The following is a 7,782-nucleotide window of genomic DNA, read 5'->3' as shown; positions in this document are numbered from 1 at the left end:
GGGGTGTCCGGAGCAATAGGGGGGGTGTATATAGAACTACCCCAATCCAATTAGTCCACCATCAGCTTCAGGGCGGAAGATTCCTCGCAAGACCCGCGGGTAATTTCTCCATCCTGAACGATTCCCGCGTTGTTCTTTGCCGCTAACGTCATCTAGCTCGACACCCTTTTATAAATAAACTGGAACCATCCATCCACAATTCCATCTCTTTCCTCTCTCCAAACGCGTCTCCGGGAAAAAATGGCTCTCCAAACGCGTCTCCGGGCAAAAATGGCTCTCTTCTCCGTTCTCCCAAGTTGTCCTCCTCATTGCCGACGAGGTAAACCGATCCTCGCTCTCATATCCATATACCAATATTTCGGCAGCTCATTTGCTTCTAGTCTTCTACTTTCCAGGTGAACTGGGCTGAAGAAGTCGAGGGCCAGCCGGCGAAAGGGGCGGAAGCCGAGATAGATCCAAGAACCCGGCAGAGCTGCTCTGAAGTCCATGAGGTAGATTGCTTCTTGTCCCATGCTGTTTCTGTCTTGCTTTAGAGTGATGCGGTCCACCTTCGGGTGGCTACAGGGTGGTGTTGTTGTAGAGGAGAGTGGGAGAGGAGGAGCAGCTGATAAAATTGTGCTGGCCGGGAGCGCCGAGTGCCCGGAAGTGTATGTTTCCCGGGCAGGGGTTGGCCCGCGGCTGGTGCAGCGGAGGGGTAGCAGGAAGGGCTCCCTCGGCAGTACTGAGGTATGTGAATTTGATTAAAAGACGCTTGTAGGAGTTGATATCCATGTTTCCCTTTTGCTTTTTGTTGATGCTAAGAGGTTCCATGTTTCCCTTTCTTTCTTTTTTTTTTTTCTTTACTGATGGAGGACTTGGAGGATCGGCTGGGGACAAGAGCTTCTGGTGACAAAATTCTCTTGAGTGTGACTCCTGAAGATTCAGAAGCAGATAAGGTGAATCCTCACTTTTTTCTTTTCTTTCTTTCTTTTAATATATGAAGGAGGGATTCTCTATAAAAATATATGCTAAGACTATCTAGTTGCCACAGTCACTTCCAAATGGTTAATTTTTTAAAAAGTTGATTGTGCTGTTTCCCTCTTTCCTCTTTCCTCTTCAATCTTCCCTTTTCCCTCTCTATCCATGTCCTTGTTTCCCTGGCTGCAATTGGAATACCTTGTTTTTGATCTCTTTAATAAAAATCATTGAATAAGATAAGCACAAGGTGCATGAAACACATTGTTGAGACAGAAAATACCATATATAACTTGAGCGTCACAGCTTTTAGCTTCACTTTAATGACATCTTTCTTTGAGATGGAAAACACATTGCCGCCTTATTCGGCCATGCCAATGAGGACATCATTTGGTATAGCTCTTAGCCTCAAATAGAATCATTGCAAGCTTAAAGACCCACTACCTCTGTTATGTCATTGAGATTTTGGTTGATTAACACTAGCAAAGATGATGATCAATTAAGGAAAGAAAGAAGTGAAAGAAACTAGAAGGTGCAGGCAAGAATGCACTTCATGCTTGAAGAGGGAGGAAAACTTCTCAGTTACCCCTCTAGTTGTGATGGTAGAATCTGATTCTTGGACATACATGGATAATACAAGATTATTGCATTTGTCAATATCCAATTCTTAGGGTTTATGCAGAGATAGTAGCTCCAATGTCTGTTTAGTGGCATGTTTTTTTTTTTTTTTTCTTTACGGGCATATTGAATTTGCATATGCATATATCATTTCTACAATTTTTTAAAGTCAAAGAGGGTTTTTTTGCCTTCCTCTAGCAGCACCATCATTCACAACCTGAAACATGTTGCGGCAGAGAAGATGAGCGCCCCACAACTCATATCCATCAGAACCTTCCTGAAGAGGCGATTCCGTTCCATGATCACTGTCACGCCCCGAACCCAGCACCCGGGTCCGGCCACGCGACACGGCCGCATGAGCCCTAGAGCAGTACCCTAAAGATCATGCAAGGCCTAAGATAAACAACAATTCGATAATTCCACAATTAATCACTTAAATCAAATATATAAATCCAACATGACTAGATAATCAAATTGGTTCATTTACAAAAGCTTTCAATATTCATTGATATCAAGATAGACTAAGCAACTAATGACTCTCATACTCGCACTCTGCGCTCATCCCATCCATGTCTATGCATCCTGCAACTCTGGAAAAAAAGAAAGAAGAAGGGGTATGAGCTTTTCCAGCCCAGTAAGAATCCCAACAGCCACACACAGTAATAATAATAAAATAATCAAAACAACAATAAATGTCATTTCATCTTTTCAAAAGCTCAACAAACAACAAGTGTATATAATCAGTACATATACACAAATCCTTTTTCACATTATGTGATCTATTCCCGTATTACTCTGATTCCCAAGTTTTCAGACTTTTCACTTCTGGCTTTGGACTAACCAAGTTCATGACCCAGTCCAAGACTGCACAAATCCCACGCATAAGCTTGTGGCAGCTATCCCACGCGTAAGCCCGTGGAGGCTATCCTACGCATAAGCTCGTAGAGGCTATCCCACGCGTAAGCCCGTGGAGGCTATCCTACGCATAAGCTCGTAGAGGCTATCCCACGCATAAGCTCGTGGCAGCTATCCTACGCATAAGCTCGTAGAGGCTATCTCATGACAAGGTTAGTCCAACCCATTTTACATGTCTAGTTTTACATGTTTAATCACATTTCAATCACGTCACATATTTTCATAATTTCTCAAAAATATGTTATTCCTTCCCAATTTAATTATTTTAATACTTTCATAATAAACAAAATGCACACCTCATAGTGTCATACAAGCTCAAAAACAAATAGCAACATACTGATAAAATATATCCAACGATAAATCCAATATATGCATAAATAAAAGTGCTCAGATGTAGGGATTCTTACAGAAATTGTAGACTGACTCAAACACGGTCCGAATCACAACCTACGCGCTGGGGTGCTGAGTCCCCTGATCAAAATCTCCTGGCACCGCCGACTCTTCCTCTACAACATCAATTATAAATCACAACTAAATTATTTAATATTTAGATATTCTAAACCATAATTCACATCTACTATGAGGTCCATCACCAGGTCTCCAAACATCTCAATCCCTCCAGATCTAGGACAGTCGGGGTGGCCTGACTCCCACTCCGTACCACCAGCCTACGTCGTCGCCAGCCGTGGCCGCAGCCACGTAGCGATGATGATCGGTCCCATTGAAGAGACCAAAAGAATGGATGATTCCTCTCTATTCATGGTTGGGAATACATCTCCCCTTCCCCATTTCTTGGCCCAAGGGCAGCAGCTGCCACCTGCCTGACCCTCGGCCACCACTGGCCGAACCATCGCCGGCCGCCTCTGCTGCAGTCGCCGGCGATGGTAGTAGGCCAAAAGAAAGAGAGAAGAGGAGGTCCCTCTTCTTCATTTTTTTTTCCTTCCCAACACCCGAAAGAGCCCCCCTCTTCTTCTTCTTTCCAACCGAAGATCCACCCTTTTCTTCTCCCATCATCAGCCGAAGGCCTTCCTCATGGTGGCTCGGCCTCCCCCCCCCACCCGACGGCAACCCAAGCAGCCCCCTCCGACCACCGTCGCCGCCGGCGGTGGTCAACCGACGCGAGGAAGAGGAGGAAGGGGTGGGATCACGAGGAAGAAGGCCTCGGATCCACCATCCCCCACCTCCAACAGAGCTCTAAAATCCCTCACAAATCTCCACACAAACCCAATCCACCCCATCTGCCATGAATCCCGGCCAACTGGCGGCCGGCGGCGACGAAATCCGAAGGAGAAAAGCCGAAACAGGGGTACCCTGTTTCGGATCCTTCTCCGACGGTCTCGTTGGCCAAAACCAACTCAACACGGCCCAAACCCTAGCAAAGGCAGCACAAGAGGAGTCATGCTTACCTCGGTCCGGCGGGATGCTCCGGCGAGCTTTCCGGCGAGAGATGGATGGAAGAATCCGTGAACAAATCACCGATCTATGGAGGGTCTTCTCCGAAGGAAAGGCTTTAGAGTTTTCCCCCACGGCCGGCCGGATCTCGGCGCTTCGTCTCGACTCCGATGTTTGGTCCCCTCCGACGATCACCCTAGCGCCGTCGCCGCCCCCCTTTGCACCCTCCTTTCATCCACGATCGTGCCTAGGGCACGATCGTAAAAAGAGGGATGGGCCCGGTCTTTTCGGGCTGGCCCGTCTCTTTTTTTTTTTTAATGGGTATTACATACTCTCCCCCTTAAAAAATTTCGTCCTCGAAATTAACTTACTTGAAGCCTCAAACTTTAAAAATATGCATCCATCATATCATCCCTGAGATCTTAAATAGTCTCCCTCTCGGAGTAACTACTCACAAGATTTTGACATACAAAAATCACAGCATCTCAAAACTTGATCCTTTCTATTTACCACACGTATTAAGTTCTTTTGATCTCCTTCAAAAGAATTCCAAATTCCCAACCTTGGATTAAACTGTCATAATTATATCCCAAAGAAATTAATTTCTTTTGATTCTACACAGAGATCATAATTGGCTTGACAGAAATAGGAGAAATTTTTTTTTAGTATCAAATGCTCTTAATATTCTACAATCATTTTTCTTTTCTTAACTTTGCCTGTGATTAAATGATCAACCTTTATCCTAGGAAAACCGCAAACCTGTTCAAATAGGTATATTAACAATGTCAGAGCTAGGAGTCGAAGAACTATGTTAAATCATTTCAGGGCCAAGTTTAATCACAGAGCTATCAATCCATCAACGCTAAATTTGAGATGCCCCAAAATTGTTCTTAAAATTATCAAAAATAGGAGAGCCCACAACTACTTCCAGTAGACAAAGAATCAACAACATTCCCCTCTACTAGAAACTAACTCAAGTGTTCCATAATAATACCTTTCAGATCAAGGTATTGTTATTATTATTATTTTTTAATCAGTTTCAAAATAACTCAAACCACTACACTTCCACTGCGCACTCTGATATAATCCATTAAATGCTCTAAAGCCTCTAAAGATTTATGACCAAAACATCACTTTGCACTAGGAGTAAGAAAATTCAAATTTCAAAACTTTAATTGAGCAGAACCTCCAGATCTCTTTGTTCTCAATTTATGTAGAGTATACTAACCATAACTAACCTTCAAGGCATTAATCAAGTTTATGGTCACTACATGATCTTCACAACCTTTTTAGAATTCAAAATATCTAAGTTTAATTTAAAATAAGTTAACCTTGGATTTCCTCAGCAATTCGATTAAACAATCTACGTTGATCTTCTTTCCAAAAGATTTACTTCAAATTCAATGGTTTAGAAGTCATTGAGCCAATACACTAGAATTTAACTCGATCGATCTCCAGATCTTCCTTCACCAAGATTCTTAACATCCATCAACAATGCTATATATGATAATTCATGTAAGCATCTCATGACCGAAGTCTTTACTCAATATGACATTTATTAGTGGCTTCATCAACAATGACAAAAGATCCCTGCTCAAATCTTAAACCTAGGCTTGAGTTTTAAATTAGCACATCAAATAGTCTTCTACAATTATAAGTAAAATCCAGTAGCCCAATCCAAACATGAGAATTCAAATAATTAGAATTCTCCCATCAATATGCATACTATATGGCCTCAAAATAATCAAATACATCCATAGGAAATAGACCTATTTGCAATATCCAACATGCCAACACCAGATATAATCCACATACATTTTCAACTTCGAAGAACGTTCCTTTCAATATTATGAAATCTCCTTAGCTTACTCCAATACTAAATCAACGTACAAATCCCACTCTAATAATTAGCAGCAAAACCAAAAGTATGATCACATCAAAACCCACATCAAATTTGAACTTTCAAATCATTTAAATAATATCTGAACATGGTATACTCGATATGCCATTGTTGACCTACACTTATCTTAGGTCAAACCTCTCTTATCATGATCAAAGACAATTTATACTTTCCTTCCGTATGCATCGAAAATCAAACCGATGCATACATTTTATCACAATGCCCAGTGATCTTACAGCTTAAGCACTGAATTTAATTGTCATGTCCAAAGTGATCATACCTTAAGCTATGATATATTTTTGTCACGATCCCTAGTGATCTTAAACATATGCTTCGATTCCAACTGGTCACATTTTCCAATAATCTTAAACCTCAAACTTTAATGCCACTAAGGCCACAGTCCCTAGTGGTCTTAAACCTTAGATTATAATATCATTCTTGTTACAATCTCAAGTGATTATAAACCAAATCTCTGATAGTTTTTCTATCATAATTCTTTACTAATACTCCCCTGAACATAAACCCTAGGATACCTTAACCTTAAGCTCTGATACCACTTTGTCATGCCCCGAACCCAGCACCCGGGTCCGGCCACGCGACACGGCCGCATGAGCCCTAGAGCAGTGCCCTAAAGATCATGCAAGGCCTAAGATAAACAACAATTCGATAATTCCACAGTTAATCACTTAAATCAAATATATAAATCCAACATGACCAGATAATCAAATTGGTTCATTTACAAAAGCTTTCAATATTCATTGGTATCAAGATAGACTAAGCAACTAATGACTCTCATACTCGCACTCTGCGCTCATCCCATCCATGTCTATGCATCCTGCAACTCTGGAAAAAAAGAAAGAAGAAGGGGTATGAGCTTTTCCAGCCCAGTAAGAATCCCAACAGCCACACACAGTAATAATAATAAAATAATCAAAACATCAAATAAATGCCATTTCATCTTTTCAAAAGCTCAACAAACAACAAGTGTATATAATCAGTACATATACACAAATCCTTTTTCACATTATGTGATCCATTCCCGTATTACTCTAATTCCTAAGTTTTCAGACTTTTCACTTCTGGCTTTGGACTAACCAAGTTCATGACCCAGTCCAAGACTGTACAAATCCCACGCATAAGCTTGTGGCAGCTATCCCACGCGTAAGCCCGTGGAGGCTATCCTACGCATAAGCTCGTAGAGGCTATCCCACGCGTAAGCCCATGGAGGCTATCCTACACATAAGCTCGTAGAGGCTATCCCACGCATAAGCTCCTGGCAGCTATCCTACACATAAGCTCGTAGAGGCTATCTCATGACAAGGTTAGTCCAACCCATTTTATATGTCTAGTTTTACATGTTTAATCACATTTCAATCACGTCACATATTTTCATAACTTCTCAAAAATATGTTATTCCTTCCCAATTTAATTATTTTAATACTTTCATAATAAACAAAATGCACACCTCATAGTGTCATACAAACTCAAAAACAAATAGCAACATACTGATAAAATATATCCAACGATAAATCCAATATATGCATAAATAAAAGTGCTCAGATGTAGGGATTCTTACAGAAATTGTAGACTGACTCAAACACGGTCCGAATCACAACCTACGCGCTGGGGTGCTGAGTCCCCTGATCAAAATCTCCTGGCACCGCCGACTCTTCCTCTACAACATCAATTATAAATCACAACTAAATTATTTAATATTTAGATATTCTAAACCATAATTCACATCTACTATGGGTTCCATCACCAGGTCCCCAAACATCTCAATCCCTCCAGATCTAGGACAGTCGGGGTGGCCCGACTCCCACTCCGTACCACCAGCCTACGTCGTCGCCAGCCGTGGCCGCAGCCACGCCGCGATGATGATCGGTCCCGTTGAAGAGACCAAAAGAATGGATGATTCCTCTCTCTTCATGGTTGAGAATACATCTCCCCTTCCCCACTTCTTGGCCCAAGGGCAGCAGCCGCCACCTGCCCGACCCTCGGCC

General features: G+C 42.0%; 1 long non-coding RNA gene across 1 annotated transcript; it reads right to left on the bottom strand.

Moving 5' to 3' along the window:
- Positions 1 to 6,441: 6,441 nt before the first annotated feature.
- On the bottom strand, positions 6,442 to 7,456 carry LOC120108894. The gene is made up of 2 exons (XR_005510031.1): positions 7,356 to 7,456; positions 6,442 to 6,622 (listed from the first exon to the last, which is right to left on the bottom strand). It is a non-coding gene; the product is annotated as an uncharacterized LOC120108894 (long non-coding RNA).
- Positions 7,457 to 7,782: the final 326 nt, after the last annotated feature.

The sequence above is a fragment of the Phoenix dactylifera genome, unplaced genomic scaffold (assembly GCF_009389715.1).
Source record: "Phoenix dactylifera cultivar Barhee BC4 unplaced genomic scaffold, palm_55x_up_171113_PBpolish2nd_filt_p 001621F, whole genome shotgun sequence".
NCBI classification, from domain to species: Eukaryota; Viridiplantae; Streptophyta; class Magnoliopsida; order Arecales; family Arecaceae; genus Phoenix; species Phoenix dactylifera.
Note: the sequence above shows the minus strand (reverse complement) of the source record. Positions and strands in the feature narration are given on the sequence as shown.